General features: G+C 45.7%; 1 long non-coding RNA gene across 5 annotated transcripts; it reads left to right on the plus strand.

Moving 5' to 3' along the window:
- Nucleotides 1-625: 625 nt before the first annotated feature.
- On the plus strand, nt 626-15,781 carry LOC102156764. 5 transcript variants are annotated; one of them, XR_005360792.1, is made up of 5 exons: nt 626-739; nt 1,056-1,690; nt 3,876-4,040; nt 10,814-10,922; nt 13,690-15,777. It is a non-coding gene; the product is annotated as an uncharacterized LOC102156764 (long non-coding RNA). The 5 variants fall into 5 exon arrangements; XR_005360791.1 differs by having other exon boundaries at nt 636-1,690; nt 13,690-14,063; nt 14,342-15,781; XR_005360790.1 differs by lacking the exon at nt 1,056-1,690 and having other exon boundaries at nt 630-739; nt 13,690-15,776.
- The last annotated feature ends 212 nt before the right edge of the window (nt 15,782-15,993 follow it).

A 15,993-nucleotide genomic window follows, 5' to 3' on the forward strand; every position in this document is an offset into this window, starting at 1 on the left:
AACCACCATGCTATGTAATGCCCCCAAGGGGTAACCCCATTTTACAGATGAGAAGACCGAGGCTTGGGCTCAGACTCAGGATTTGCCTAAGGCCACAGAGTTTAGGAGCTGATTCTAATGCAGGCAGGTGGCAGAGGTTGAGCTTGCCATCATGGGTCCACACCACCCTGCAGAGCCCTCTGTCAAGGCGCGAGGCATACTGGACTGTGCTTAGCCATCCACATGTCTGTCCCTTCAGTAGACAGGCTCCTCAAGACCGAAGACCCAGTCTATTCTGCTCATTTCTTCAGTTCCAGAACAGTTTTGGGATTTAATCCAGTACACAAGTGTTTGTTGAATGAATAAAACTATTTTTTTAAAAATGAAAGGATGAATGAATGAATGAATGAATGGCTGTTAGTGAAATTTCTAGACTCAGGGTATGACCTGTGATTAGGGGGACTTAAAAATATTCTTAGCTAACCAGAGATGCGTGTGAGCCTCTGTGTCCTCAGCCGCAGTAAGAAACAAAACCCTCGAAAAGGAAGACAGAAAGAAAATGGGGCGTAGCAAGGATTCCGGGTTGGATTCCATGACGTCACCCTCAAGTTGGATGTCTGGGCTGGTAAACAAAGGCTCTTGTGACATGGGCCCTGGCTGGGCGGCCCACCCGGCCGGCGTGGGGGAGGCAGTTAAAGTGGCTTGCCTCAACCCTGGCCTCCGCCCCGAGCTTTAGCCCAGACGCCTCTGCATTCAGCAGGTATCTCGTCCAAGGGAAAACCAGGACAGGAAATCACGTTGCCATGGAGACCAGAGAGGCCCTTCCAGACACAGGGGAAAATAAACACGTTCTGGTTGGACTTAACCCCAACGAAGCCAGGGTAGCCTCACCTCCTAATCTGAGAGGTCCTGCTTTTCACTAGAAATATCCAGGGGCCCCTCCTCCAAGGGCCTCCAGTACCAAGGGCTGTGCAGCCCCTCCAGCCCCTTCAAGCTCTCTGGGAGCAATGTCACGCAGGGCTGAAGGAGGAAGGCATTTCTTTTGCCCAGACCTAAGACCTCTGTCTCCTTCACAGCTGAGTGCTTAACGTTGACAAGGACTAATGCTGGGCACGTTTCTACACACTGTTGGTCTATGAACTCATTCAGTCATCACGAGAACCCAGGGAGAACGGCCTTGTGATTATTTTCATGCCCATTTTACTGACAAGGAAACTGAGACACAGAGGGACGAAGTGACTCACCCGAGGTTGCCAGATAGTGGATGGTGGCATCTGAATACGAGGCACTTTGAGAGTTCTGGAGCAACAGAGGAAAGCACTCTGAAGCCTCCCAAACCAGCTGTGTGGCCTTGAGCAAGTTAAGTCACCTCTCTGAGCCTCAGACGTCCCCTTGGCATGTAGGCACCTACCTTGAGGCCCTGTTGTGGGGTTAATGTACGTTTATTGAGCACTGACTGTATGCGAGGCACTATCCTGGGACTTGAAAGTACAGTGGGAACAAAGACAGATGCAGTCCCATGATCACGCAGTGGGCAGGTGCACTCAGGACAGAGGGAAGTGCCCTTCTGGAAGCCCTGAGGCAGGAAGGAGTTGGCCCCTTGGAAGAATTGGGAATATGCCAGAGGGGCTGAAGTTCCCGGCACTGTGCAGGCGAGAGCCAGAAGCTGGATCGCACAGGGCCCATGGTCGATTTATCTTAACCGGAGGAGGTGGGGTTTGTTCCCAGGCCTGACCCTGAGCGAATGCAGAAGAAAGTCAGGTTTCATGTGCACTGCTAGGGGGTCCGTTGTACCTGAAGAGGCCCACACCTGGGGGTGGCTAATTTCAGACTAAGGGCTTAACCTGGCTTGCCACTTGTTTTTGTTTGTTTTAAAATTTTACTTATTTATTTGAGAGAGAGAGAGTGCATGAGAGAGACAGCAAGTACAAGTCGGGGGAAGGGCAGAGGCAGAGGGAGAAGCAGATGCCTCGCTGAGCAGGGAGCCTGATGCGGGGCTCGATCCCAGGACCCCAGGATTATGACCGGAGTCAAAGGCAGACGCTTAACTGACTGAGCCATCCAGGTGCCCGCCGGCTGCTTGTTTTTGTATGGTCCTCCAGCTAAGAATGATTGTAAGTTGTTGAAAAAGAATCCAAGAAATATTATTTTGTGACATGAAATTCAGATATCAGTGTCCATATAAAGGTTTATTGGAACCCAGCCCTGCCCGCGTTTACAGATCATCTCTGGCGTCTTTTGCCCTGGGAAGGCAGCGGTGGGTTGGTGGCAGGGAGGTATGGCCCACGAAGCCAGAAATACTGACTAGCTGGCCCCTTACAGCCCTGGGCAAGACGCCCTGGCTTGGGGAGCAGAGTGCAAGTAAGGAGAGCCGTAGCCCGGGAGCTCTGCAGGGGGGCGAGGCTGCAGCCCTCTGGGAGGCACAGCGCACCCAAAGGAGCCGGCCGCTCCACGCTGTGACTCACGAAGCCCTCGCAACAGTCCGGAGGAAGACCCACGATTATCCCCGCTTTCCAGAGGGAGGGACAGGACCAGGATAAGCTGAGGGGCCTGCCCAAGGTTGCGTAGCTGGTGGGGGACAGAGTGGGGATCTGACCTGGAGCAGCCGTGCCCACAGTCAGACATGCAACCCTGCTCTGCCCCCCTCCTGTGTGCACCTCCGTAGGCCGTGGCTGGCGTGGTGGGGTACCTGGCCTCTGCCCCTGAGCTAGCACCTCACATGTCCCCGAGGCTGCAGGAGGGCCCGGATCCACGGTGTTGGGGAGTTTCGATACCTGACAACAGGTTTGCGCTGACTATTGCCTACTTGCTGTCAGGTCCAAGCTCCATAGCCCTTGAGCACAGAGCTCAGGAGCCCTCAAAAACCAACGTGACCTTGGGCAAGTTAGTTAATCTCTCTGAGCCTCAGTTTCCCCACTGAAATGTAAGTACCTACGCCTCAAAGACTTGCCGTGACCGTTATATCCAATGACACATTTATTGAGCATTTACTATATGCTGTATGACTTATGCCTCAGAAAGCCAAGTATGTAGATGATTCAAAGGGCTCCCTTGCCCTCTGGCTTTCCACCGGTTGTGACTCAGAGGGAGTCCCAGAAGGTAACAGGAGGGGAGAAGGAGGAGAGGGAGGTTAGGATATTAAATTGCCAGCTTCCTCCCTGGCAGGTCTCGAGGTGCCTTAGAAGGACAGCTCTTCCCAGGCAGCCTTCTCCACGTGCCCTTCTCAGTGCCTGGGTTACAGTACTTTTGCCACTCTTCTGCTGGCCTCTGTGGCCCTAGGGTGATAACTGAGCCTGCTGTACTTAGGCCGTGAGGATGCTTGTGGCATTCTGATAACCTGCTCTCCTTTGGGAAGAGTCCCTTTATTAAATGTTCCTCTGGTCACCCTAATCTGAGTGTGCCTTCTCTCTCCTGCTGGGACCCTGACCATTGTACTCTTCGTTTATAATAATTTCCCGAGTGCGCTGGGTAGGCTCAGTGCCTGGTCTCCAGTTCTCCAATACAATATTGAAAGGGACTTTTCTTTCTTTTTTTTTTTTTTAAGATTTTATTTATTTATTCATCAGAGAGCGAGAGAGAGAGGCAGAGACACAGGCAGAGGGAGAAGCAGGCTCCACTCGATCCTAAGACTGCAGGGCCACGCCCTGGACCGAAGGCAGGCACCAAACCACTGAGCCACCCAGGGATCCCTTCCAATACAATATTGATAGTTGAGGAGCCATCACTGCCTTAGGTCAGAGATGAGTTCTATACACTGCTGGGGACATGGGGGACACAGGCACTTGTATACACCAATGGGTAGGAATGGAATATAGTCGATGCCAAATGCAGAGGGATTTGGCAACATGCTTAGAGATTTTTAAGACAGCCCTTGTGACCCTGTGATTCATCTTTAGGAATCCATCTCAAGGAAATAATCATACCAGTATGAAAAAGATGTACAAGGGCAGAATCAAACCAATTGTCCGTCAGTAGTGACCAGATAAATGAACGCACTCAATGGATATTTTTTGAGTAACCGCTAAGCTTCAAGCATTGTGCCAACCCCTAAGGATACAGTGGTAAGCATATGCAAAAAAAAATTAATAGTCCCATGTATAGGAGTATAGAAAGATACCCACAATATATGGATAGTAGAAAAAAAATCAGGCTACAGAACAGTAAGTGAAATAGGATCCCATTTTTATTCATTAGGTTTAGAAAAAAGTATGGAAGAGTATAGAATAAACTGTTAGTAATGGTTAACTGGGGAGATGGAATGATCATGGACTTCCATCTTTTACTTTATACAGTCTATATTACTTGAGTTTTATTGGAATAAGCTTTACTAACTTTTTAAAAGATTCTATTTATTTATGAGAGACACACACAGAGAGAGAAAGAGAGAGAGAGACAGAGACACAGGCAAAGGGAGAAGCAGGCTCCATGTGGAGAGCCCGACGTGGGACTCGATCCTGGGACTCCAGGATCACCCCCTGGGGCTCAAGGCGGCGCTAAACTGCTGAGCCACCCGGGCTGCCCCTAAGCTTCACTAATTAAAAGAAATTTCCATTTTGAACAACTAACCTCATGCCTGTTTTCTTCCTTTTTAGTGTAATATTTACCCATTTCATTATATTTTTTTAAAGATTTTTATTTATTTATTCATGAGAGACAGAGAGAGAGAGAGAGAGAGAGAGAGAGAAAGAGAGAGAAGCAGAGACAGGCAGAGGGAGAAGCAGGCTCCACACAGGGAGCCTGATGTGGGACTTGATCCTGGGACTCCAGGATCACACCCTGGCCCGAAGGCAGGCACTAAACCTGCTGAGCCACACAGGCATCCCCCCATTTCATTATAAAAGCTATACATAAACATATTCCTTGAGTTAAATCTTCAAAAACTATAGACAGAGTTTAAGTCCTTAACCACCTCGAGGTAACCACTGCTATCTGTGGATATGTTTACCTCCGGAATTATTTTGCATTTTACATGCATTTACATACACTTACATGTAGCTATAGATAATATATTGTGTGTTGTGTTGGATTTTTTCTTTTACATGAATGATACCCTATGATATGTATTACTCTGCACCTTGCTTTTTATTTTTTATTTATTTTTTAAAAGATTATTTATTTATTTATTTATTTATTTATTTATTCATGACAGAGAGAGAGAGAGAGAGAGGGGCAGAGACACAGGCAAAGGGAGAAGCAGGCTCCATGCAGGGAGCCCAACGTGGGACTCGGTCCCGGGTCTCCAGGATCACACCCTGGGCTGAAGTCGGGGCTAAACCGCTGAGCCACCTGGGCTGCCCTGCACCTTGCTTCTTAAAGTCCAATGTCTTGAAAGCCTTTTCACATTAGTATGATCAACTTAGCTTCTCTTAACCACTCCCAAGTATTTATAGTATGAATATACCACAGATAACACAGGCTATTAGAGGTTTTAGAACTTGCAATTTTACATTAAGCCTTAGGTCACATATTAGTTGTCCATATTTACAGAACAAATCACTGTGGAATTTAGCAGCTTAAAACAATCAATATTTATTATCTTACAGTTTCGGTGGATCAGGGTCGCCCACAAGGGTGCAGTCAAGGTGTTGACTGGGATTACAGTTTCATCTGATGGCTCAAGTGAGGAAGAATCAAATTCCCAGCTCACTCACACAGTTGCTGGCAGGTCTCCTTGCTGGCTGTTGGCTGGGGGGTCTTCCTCAGTTCCTTGCCATGTGGGTCTTTCCACTGGATAGCTCACAACATAGTAGCTGTCTTCCCTCAGAGAGAGCAAGCAAGAAAAGGCAGGCAAAATGGAACCAGAGTCTTTTTGTCACCTAATCTTAGAAGTGACATCCTATTGCTTCTTTGGCATATTCAATTCATTTGAAGTGATTCGCTAGGCCCAGTCCAAGTGTTAAGGGGAGGAAATTATATAAGGGCATGAACATAGAAAGGCAAGATTGGGAACCATCTTGGAGGTTATCCACCATTGGAAAGATAATCCAGCAATCACGTGAACCATGGATATAGTGAGAGAACAGAAGAAGCATAGCCTGTTCAAGGAAGGTGTTGTTCATGAATTGAACAAATATGTCCTGAGCACCCATTTTATGCCTAGGCTCTATCCTAGGTCCTGAGGGTAAAATGGTGACTGAGACAGGCCAAGCTGAAGACAGACCTTATGGAGTTTATAACATAGCAGAGGCAAGACAAGGCATCTAGAGAGATTATGAGCATAAGGAACAAGAAACAATGGTCATGCGATTCACAAGCTATTTTGCAGGTAAATTCACCCCAGTCTGTGACTGGATGTGGTGAGTGAAGGGGCGGGAGGCATTCAGGATGACTCCCATGTTTCAAGTTTGGGTAACTGGTAGAGTTTGCCTTTGCCTGAGGGGAAGAAAACTGGAGGTAGAATAGACTTAGAGAGGGATGTAAGCCCAGTATTGGACATGTTGAGTTTAAGGAATTTAGGGGACAACCAGGTGATATTCAAGAGTCCACGGGACACCAACGTAGGAGCTCAGAAGTGACGCCTGAACTGGAGAGAGAAAATAGGGCATCAGTGCCATGGGGATGGTATTTAAACTACATCAATGACTGTAGAGAGAATAGAAGGCAGAGAATGGAACTCTGACAAGTGGGAACATCTAAGGGATTGGGGATGTCATGGATTCTGCAGGAGAAAAGAATCGGAAAATAAAGAAGTGATCAGATACATCCGACACAGTAAAGAAATCAAGATGTCTCCCTCGGCGCAAAAAGGAGGTCATCGGTGACCGTGATGAGAAGGGTTTCGGGTGGAAACTGTGAGGAGAACAGTTTCAGAAGTGGTGAGTGGGAAGAGGAGAAGGTTGAGGAGCAGAGACAGTGAGTGCAAATCACCCTCGACTCTTTCCACCCTACCAGCACAGATGTGAATTCTGAAGCATTATCTGAATTAAATGTCCATCCTTGAAGTTATTTTAGTGTCTGGGAGGCCGCCAGAAATTCCTTTTTCATTCAGTCCTTTTACTGTGGTTGGGAATCATTCCATTAAGCAAGAAGAATAGGTGTGCTTTTGACAGGTGGGGAACAAGAAGGAAGAAAAGCCAGAGTGGCACATCCTTCTGGGCTGCGATTGCGAGGCTGTGTGACATCCAGTGAACAGAGAAGTGAAGGTGTCCAGGGGCACCATGGTGGGCGTTGTATGAATTCCCGGATCCCATGTAGGTGCTCAAGATCCCATATCTAATGTGAAGCTTCTTCCAAAGCTGAAATGCATCTGTATCCATTAGCAACCTGGCATCTTAGGAAATTCAGACATCTGTAGGAAGGATTCTAGGTTTTCTCATGTGAAGTATCTTTGTGTACTTCTCTTGCAATTTCAGTGTGTTCGCTCTCTGTCCACCAGAGGCCTTGCTTCTCTGATCTCCCCTACACCCTTGGGATCAGGAAACTGCATGAAATTGGTGACGTTGGCTGGAGAACTGGAGTGGATGAACCAAAATGATTAGGCTGGTAGCCTTTCCATAACCTTTTGGTGATCCTTTCTAAAAAAGTTTATGGACATAATTGCTGAGATTTAAACCAACATGTATATGTGTGTGTGTGTGTGTGTGTGTGTGTGTGTGTGTGTGTGTGTGTTGAGGGAGGGATGTTTTCAGAGAATATTCATACTTAAAAGGATGACTTTTCAGGGTGTCAGCTTCGTCACAATACATTGAACAGTGTACCTGCTTTTGTGTGTCACTTTGTTGAAATGGAGAGGAGAGGATGTCCCACCTCTACTTATTACCATTATAAGGCCCTATAACCTGCGAAAGCCCTTTCTAGTTAGTCTCAGATAATTAATTCCACCCAGGAAAACTGGTACCTCTCTGTTTGTGGGCTCACCAAATCCTTCACTACTATTTTACTTTTGCGTCAACTATGGTTTGGAAATAAAAAGTAAACCGTTGGTAAACTTTCTCATTCTACCTGAATGGCTTTCCTTTGGGAAGTAGCATTTAGAAAGAGGTACCCAGGGCTGGAAAATTTTAGACCTAATTTGCCAGTGGCATTTTTGTTTTTACTTGCCTTCTAAATAATCATATCCCCATGGCTGTTTTTATTTTAAGCCACCCTTCCCTCCCTCCATTTCATTTTATTAATACATGTTCAGATACTGCCCTGCATTTAGGATCCAAAACCAGTTAAGTTTTGCGAAATGTTATCGTCAGTAGAAATTATTTGCAATCTGTAGATTTCACTCCTTGGGAGAGACTAATGATGCTTCCAGGTCTGGTGTGATATCCCCTCAACCGGGCTTTGATGACTTATAACAGTACATCCTTCAGGGGAGTTTGTGTAGCTCTTCCCATTTTCTCCTTCAATTCCTCTTCCGCATGGTAATGATTCCGGGTAGTAAACCTTTGTTGTGTTATATCATTAAATTTTAGCTTTAAAATAAATAAATAAATAAATAAATAAATAAATAAATAAATAAATTTTAGCTTTAAGACTCACTGCCAGTGTTTTCCCACCACAGGGAAGTCAGAAGCTCCATGATCTGGTTCTTCTCTTACTTTTTTCCTTTCTTGATTAATTTCCTCTGCATTTCCCAAGTTCTTCTTTTGTCATCTTGAAACAACTTCCTCCTGTGTCATTTCTGCTTTTCCCGCCTTCCTAAAATTTTGGCTAAGTTGATCCTTTGTATCCATTTCTTTCTTTTCACCCTGGTTTAGTATCTGCCCTTTTATCTCCTTGAGTATAGGCCATTTTTCAAACATGCTGCCTTCTTGGCAGTAAATCTTTCTATCTGGAGAAACATTTTCTTCCAAGCTCTTTGGTCTGTGTAATTGATCTTAGGCTGCTAAATATTTTCATAAACCCCAAGGTTTTATTTTTTTATTCATTGATAACCTATTAGTTTACTTTTTTGATCTACATATGTGTTGCTGGAGTATCTTCAAGATTGAGTAGATGTTTCAACCAATACAGATGGCCCCTGATTTACGATGGTTTGACTTAGATTTTTCGACTTTACGCTGGTGTGAAAGCCATATGCATTCCGTAGAAACCGTACTTCAAATTTTGAATTTGGATCTTTTCCCGGGCTAGGGATATGTGGTATGATCCTCTCTTACGATGCTCAGCGGTGGCAGCCAGCGGCAGTTCCCGGTTGGCCACATGATTACCTTAATACTTTCAGGCTTGTTAAGTCTTATGTTGAAAGTAAATTTTGGACTTGGTGCTTTTAAGAAATACTCTCGATAATATTGCTAATGTTGATGTTGTTATTGACACTGAAGATATTTTGATGCTACAAAAATGATAGAACATAGCTCCTGACTCCCCTTCCTAGGGTGCACCCAGAAATATGTTTCAAATGATATCTGATGCCAGACTCTGCTGCTAAGAATGTAGTCTAAAGTGGTTGCAATGTAAGCTGCACAGAGGCGGGGATTTTTGTCTGTTTTCATTCACAACTGCATTCCTGTAGCCTCTGACAGTCACACAATTGTCTCACAAAAAGATCTCTTGAGTGAATAGCTGAAGGGTTGTTTCACTGCTTGGGCTGGTGGGATTCTCCGACCATGCCAGAACCTGCTTCCTCACTGTCACAGGGTACATGGCCCCCTGCAAAGTGAACCTGCTGGTATGTCTAAGGTGAGCAACAGAACACGGTTCTGGGACACAGGCTTTGAAGCCAGGAGGCTCGGAGCAGAGTTCACTTCTGACACCTAACAGCTATGACCTTGGGACTTGGACAAGTTATTCAACTTTTCTTTTCTACTTTTCCTCACACTTGTTATGAAAAATTTCATGCATACAGAAAAGTTGAAAGGATAATACTATTACGACCTACTATGCTACTGATAACCTAAGGATGAACCACCAGGGTTCAATAGTTGTTAACACTTTCCTATATTTGTGTGTGTGCATAAGTGTGATATCACAACAAAAATCGATATTTGTTCCCCCCCCCCCCCCCAGTTTCCTGGTACACAGCTCCTAACCCCCCTGTAATCCCTGGGATTGATAAGAATGCTTTTTTTTTTTTTTTAAGAATGCCTTTTGTATGCTAATGAACGACTGTGGCTGGGGGTCCCTAGATAGCTTCAGGATGGGGGGGCTGGTCACCAGAAAGACCAAGCAAGGCACATGGAGATGGCTGGAACTTTCAGCCCCCTCCTCCCACATCTGGGAAGGGGAGAGGGGCTGGAGATAGGAGTTGGCTGCTAACAGCCAATGATTTCATCAATCCTGCCTATGTGATGCAACCTCTGTAAGAACCTGCCAGTGACAGGGTTTAGAGAGCTTTGGTGATAGCAAACACCCTGAGAGGCTGGGAGGGTCATGTGCCCCGAGACGGCCTGGAAGCTCTGCGCCTTTTTCCCTTACCCTGAATTTACAGCCTGGCAGTCAGAAGTACAGGTGACAACCCGGGGCTTATGACTGGTATCTCAAGTGGGGCAGTCTTGTGGGACGGACCATGGGGTCTGCACTAACTCTGGGCAGTAGTTACAGTCACAATTGAATTGGATTGTAGGGCTCCTAGTTAGAGAGAATCAGAGAGTTCACTATTAGAAAATATCACAGAGTAAGTATATGTTCAAGTAAATTGCAGGCATCATGGCACTTCTCCCCCACGTATTACAGCTTATATCACTTAAAATAAGTATGTTCTCCTACATAAGCACAATACTAGTATCACACTTAGTAAAAATTAACAATGATTCCTAATGTCATCTAATATGCAGTCCATATTCAAATCTCACCAATTGTGCCTCTAACGTCTTCTATACTGTTATTATTTTCCCTATCAGGACTGAATATAAGATCACAGATTGCATTTGGTTCTTAGTCTCTTTTCTCTTCTTTTTTCTAGGAAGGAACCCTACCCTTTCGTAAATGACATCAGTATTTTGGAAGAGTTCAGGCCAACTGTCTTGTAGAATGGCCCATGTTCTGGATTTGCAGGATTGTTCTTCCTTGGGGTGAGATATTTAACTTTTCTACATCTTATATCCCCACCTGTGAATGGGGTATAGGAATAGTAGCTACCACCTAGCTAGTACATGTCACTGCATAGTTGATATAAGGATTCTATGCAAAAATGCTTGCAAAGTGCTTAGTATGAAGTCTGGCACACAGTAAATACTCAATAAATGGTCTGTTGTCATCATCAGGATCAACACCCTTATCCTCTGCATCACCACCTGCATCACAACCACCATTACCATCTTCAGTGCCCCAGGCTGCAAGCTGCTTCAACATGAGAACTTTTTTTTTTTAAGATTTTATTTATTTATTCATGAAAGACAGAGAGACAGAGAGAGACAGACAGAGACACAGGCAGAGGGAGAAGCAGGCTCCATACAGGGAGCCCGAAGTGGGACTCGATCCTGGGTCTCCAGGATCACACCCCAGGCTGAAGGCGATGCTAAACTGCTAAGCCACCAGGGCTGCCCACTTTTTTTTTTTTTTTTTTAGATTTATTTATTTATCAGAGAGAGAGCGAGTGAGCACATGAGCAGGAGTGGGGGAGAGGGAGAAGCAGATTCCCCACTTAGCAGGCAGCCCAACATGGGGCTCAATCCCAGAACCTTGAGATCATGACCTGAGCTGAAGGCAGACGCTTAACCGACTGAGCCACCCAGGCACCCTGACATGGGAACTTTTCTGATTCTTTTCTCACCCTTCCTGAGATATTGTACTCATCTTGACTCTGTCTTTCTGTCCAGGAGAACCTAATTGATGAATCTCAAACCGAACGAATCTCTTAACCCATCCAAGGACTGGTGTTTCCCCTTACCTGTTCTCCTAGGGACACCCTCTTTTTTTTTTTTTTTTAAGATTTACTTATTTTTATTTTTGAGAAAAAGAGAGAGAGGGAGGGAGGAGGGGCAGAGAGAGAGAGAAAATCTCAAGCAGACTCCATGCTTAGTGCAGAGCCTGATGTGGGGCTTCATCTCATGACCCTGAGATGATGACCTAAGCTGAAACCAAGAGTCAGACACTTAATCGACTGAGCCACCCAAGTGCCCCAATGGACAGCCTGTTTTTTCAGATCACAATCTTATAACCCCAATGGCTCAGACAACAGTGAGGTATCAGCTGGTACAATGCCCACCCAAGAAGGAAGGGGGTGCTTTGTCACTGTTGGCCCTGGTGGTGACCTTGGTGCTAAGATGGTTGGTGCAGCTGCTGCAGTGCTGATGGAGGGATGCTGGGGAAAGGAGATTGGCTGGCGGGGAAGGTGAGGAATGTGCTGCCAGAACACTGGGCTCAGAGCCAAATGCTAATGACATGGAGGGGTATACTGGTCCCCGCTGTCAGCGGCATCTAAGGAAGTGCGGGGGCTGGTGGGAGTGGGGGATGTGAGAGGAACAGGAAAGGTGAGAGGGACTGACAGGTTGGAGAAATCCACTTGTTCCCCTAGGGTCCACCCTCCCTTCAGACCCAAGCTGTCTGGGAGAAATTGTGGCTGTCACCATGGCAACAGCCAGCAGCTGATGCGTGATGCACAGTGTCTTTATTAGAGAACCTCGGTCAAGCTTGTGCCAGTATTTTTCCACCTGAATCTCATTTCTTCAGTGAAACAAGAGACTAGAAGCTGGAGATGGCATGGGTGGGGCTGGGGGTGTTTGGAGACAGAGTAGAGACAGGAGAGTTCTCAGATATTCTACTGAAATTCTGGGCATTGTAGTAAATTGAAGAGAAGCAGATTTTTTTTTACGTTGCCTTCATAAGACATAATTTAAATATTCAAATTGCTTCAGATTTTCCTTAAATTATACATGAATTGCTGAAGCAACGTTCCCATTGCCTTTGGAAAGGTGCAAAGCATTGCATTCTGGAAACCCTTGTGTGAGGAGTTGTCTCTGGTCACGAAGAGCACAAACCTGGGAATCAGACTGACCGTAGACTCGCAGCTTTGCTACTTCCCAGCCAATTATTTGAGCTCATCAAGCTTCAATGTCTCATCTGTAAAATGGAGGTAGTAAGAGTAGCTTGTAGGGTTGTGATGAGAACAAATGGGCAGGTGCATCGAGGATTAAGTCCAATACCTGGTCCATATTAGGTGTTCAGCAAACGGTTGCTACTCTTACCACCATGACTAGTTCTACTATTGCTACTCCGACAACCACACCTCCTATCACCATGACCGCTCCTGGTACTGTTACCATTTCTACTCTTACTATTACTACAATTGCTACTAACAGTACTCCTTCTTTCCCTCTTCTCCTACTATCACTGCCAGGATAATGCAATCCGGCTGAGTACAGGATTATGAATCACTGGCTACTCCCTCACCTCCCACGAACAGCCCCAGAATGCTGACTTTGCCAGCACCTTTGTGAGGAGCTGGTGGCAAAGACTGGGAAGACCTGGTCGCTGCCCTCGCAGACTGAGGATCTGGTGTTAGACAAAGGCATGACTCCACCAACAACTAGGGAAGCCTATAAGCACTGGAGGATTTTTATTAGAAGAGTTTGTATAGTTGATCCATTTCAGGATTTTCCCAAACTTGTCACTCTACTATCCCTTCTCTATTTTTGTCCTGAGGACCACCCACATTGATATTTACTTTAGGTTTTCTCTTTTAATTGGTTCCTTTTTTATTGGCCAAATAAAGGCAGTTTTGAAGGAAACTTTACAGGGCCATGAAAAATGTAAAACTCTCTTGCCACGAAAGAAAGTAACTGTAAAAATAAAAATGATGGAAACAATTCAGTGCTAATTCTTTTTTCCTCCCGAAAGGTTTGAGACCCAGGTTCACTTTCTCTCTGTTAAAAAAGGAGACTGCCAAGGATACCGGGGATGTTCAAAGACACACCAGCACCAAAAGGAAACTTTCCTGTGTGATCGGAAGTACTGAGACACTGAAGAGAGGGTGACTCCCTCAAGATGTGGTTCAATGATAACCAGTACTTCCTGTGTGTCCCACCTACGGTCACCATGGACCTTTGTAAAGAATGAATCATTACCTCTTCTCAGAGAGGGAGGGCTGGGGCAAGAAGCAGGCCCCACAGGAGACCGCATCTCAGCTGCATTGAAGTGATCAGGGGCTGCCAAGGAGACAGGTGGATGTCCCAGGTGGAAGGAACAGCATTAGTGAAAACATGGAAGCACAGGTTGGGATGACATACCTTCAAGCAAATTAAAGTAGTTACTGACATGAGATGGGGAGGTCGGGAAGGATTCGATCGACAAGATCCAAATCATGAAGGCTTTCACAGTGGCACTAAGGGATTCAAATTTCATTCCCCAAGGGAAGGGCAATCGTTGAAATATATTAAAGGGCAGAATGACAAGACAGTAACCATAGCTATTATACGGAAGCACTAATCATGTACTAGGCACAGAATCTTCACGACTCTGAGGTAGATAATATTCCCCTCCTGTTTTACAGCTGAGAAAGTGGAGGCTTACGGAGGTTTAAGAAGCTTGCCCGAATGTGGTAGATTGCAGAAATGACCACAGTTTCCATCTCTCCCTGTGTCTGTCACCTTGCAAATGACTTTGCAGCTCTTCCCATCAAGAGAGGAATCTGTCCCCGACCCGCCCCAGCCTTGTGATCTTCTTGGCTCAAAGAAATGCAGGGGAAGGGATGCAGGGCCCAGGCCATGCATGGCTCCAGTTGTGCTTTGGGAACCCCGACATTCCCATGTGTACAAGGCCTAGCTAGCCTTTTGCAGAAGGAGAGACCAGGTGGAAAGGAGTCCAGTTTTTCTGGCTAAGACCCAGGCATGTGACGGAGCCCAACTAATATCAACAAAGCCACTTCTCCAACGTGCAGCTGACCACAGACACATGAGTGAGCCCAGATAAGTCCAGCACAGCCTCCCAGCTGACCATAGATTCATGAACAACAGGATAGTGCTATTTTCAGCCTTTTTTTTTTCTTCACTGGCTTTGGTTAGTAGAAGCTAACTAAAAAACCAAGATAACTCGGGGAATAAATGTTGCAATCAGGATTTGTTCCTGGGCTGTGCTCTTTTTCCTTTTTTTCCCAGCCTGTGCTTTAAACGCCATTTCTCAGAAACACTCAGAAAATTTCCAATTTACATTGGTGTGCATCGTTGCTGCAGGACAACTGCTCGTAACTTTCCACTGATTGTGGACCACACATCAGCTGCCTTGTACCAGTAGCACTTCACACAGATTTGATTGATACGCCAGCAGAGCACAGATAGAGGGGCAGAGAAAGATCTGTTCCCCTCAAGAAAATTTACTGCAAGTGGCACCTTTAATAATTCTTTAAAGGCTGTAGTTCTCAGCCAGAAGTGATTTTGACCCCCTGGTGAATATTGGCAGTGTCTGGAGACATTTTTTATTGTTGCAACTGGGGAGTGGGGTGTTACTGGCATATAGAGGGTAGAGGCCAATGGGTACTGCTAAACACACACCCTACAATGCACAAGACAAGCCCCCAAATCAGGATAATTGGGCCAAAATATCAATAGTAGTGAGGTTGAGAAATCCTGTTGATTATTGTTAGAACTGTGATGGTCGTTTCTGAGCAGTGGATCTCAACCCTGTCTATGCATTAGATTCATCCACGGAATTAAAAAAAAAAAAAAAGGCAAACCAAAACCAAAAAAAAAAAAAAAAAAAAAAACCAAAAAACCACTGCTCAGCCCTGATTTCCAGAGACTCTGATTCATTTGGGGTGGGGCCATTTAAAAAATTCTTTCCAAGTGATTGGAATGTATGGCCAGGGCTGAAAGCCACCACTTGAGAGAAAGCACTATGACAATGAGTCCTACAAAGAAGACAGAGAAATGGTGGGGTTTTTTTTGTTTTTTGTTTTTAAGATTTTATTTATTTCTTTTAGAGAGAGAGAGAGAGAGAGCAAGCTCCATGCAGGGAGCCCGATGTGGGACTCGATCCCAGGTCTCCAGGATCATACACCGGGCTGAAGGCGGCGCTAAATAGCTGAGCCCCCCGGGCTGCCCGAGAGAAATGGTGTTTTAAAAAATACACTTGCCCGTTTTCTCATCAAAACAGCCTCTCCACCCTGGTCCAGCCCCCCTGATAGTGGAAGCTGATGGCACCCCCCTG

Source organism: Canis lupus, chromosome 6 (genome assembly GCF_011100685.1).
Source record: "Canis lupus familiaris isolate Mischka breed German Shepherd chromosome 6, alternate assembly UU_Cfam_GSD_1.0, whole genome shotgun sequence".
Lineage (NCBI taxonomy): Eukaryota > Metazoa > Chordata > Mammalia > Carnivora > Canidae > Canis > Canis lupus.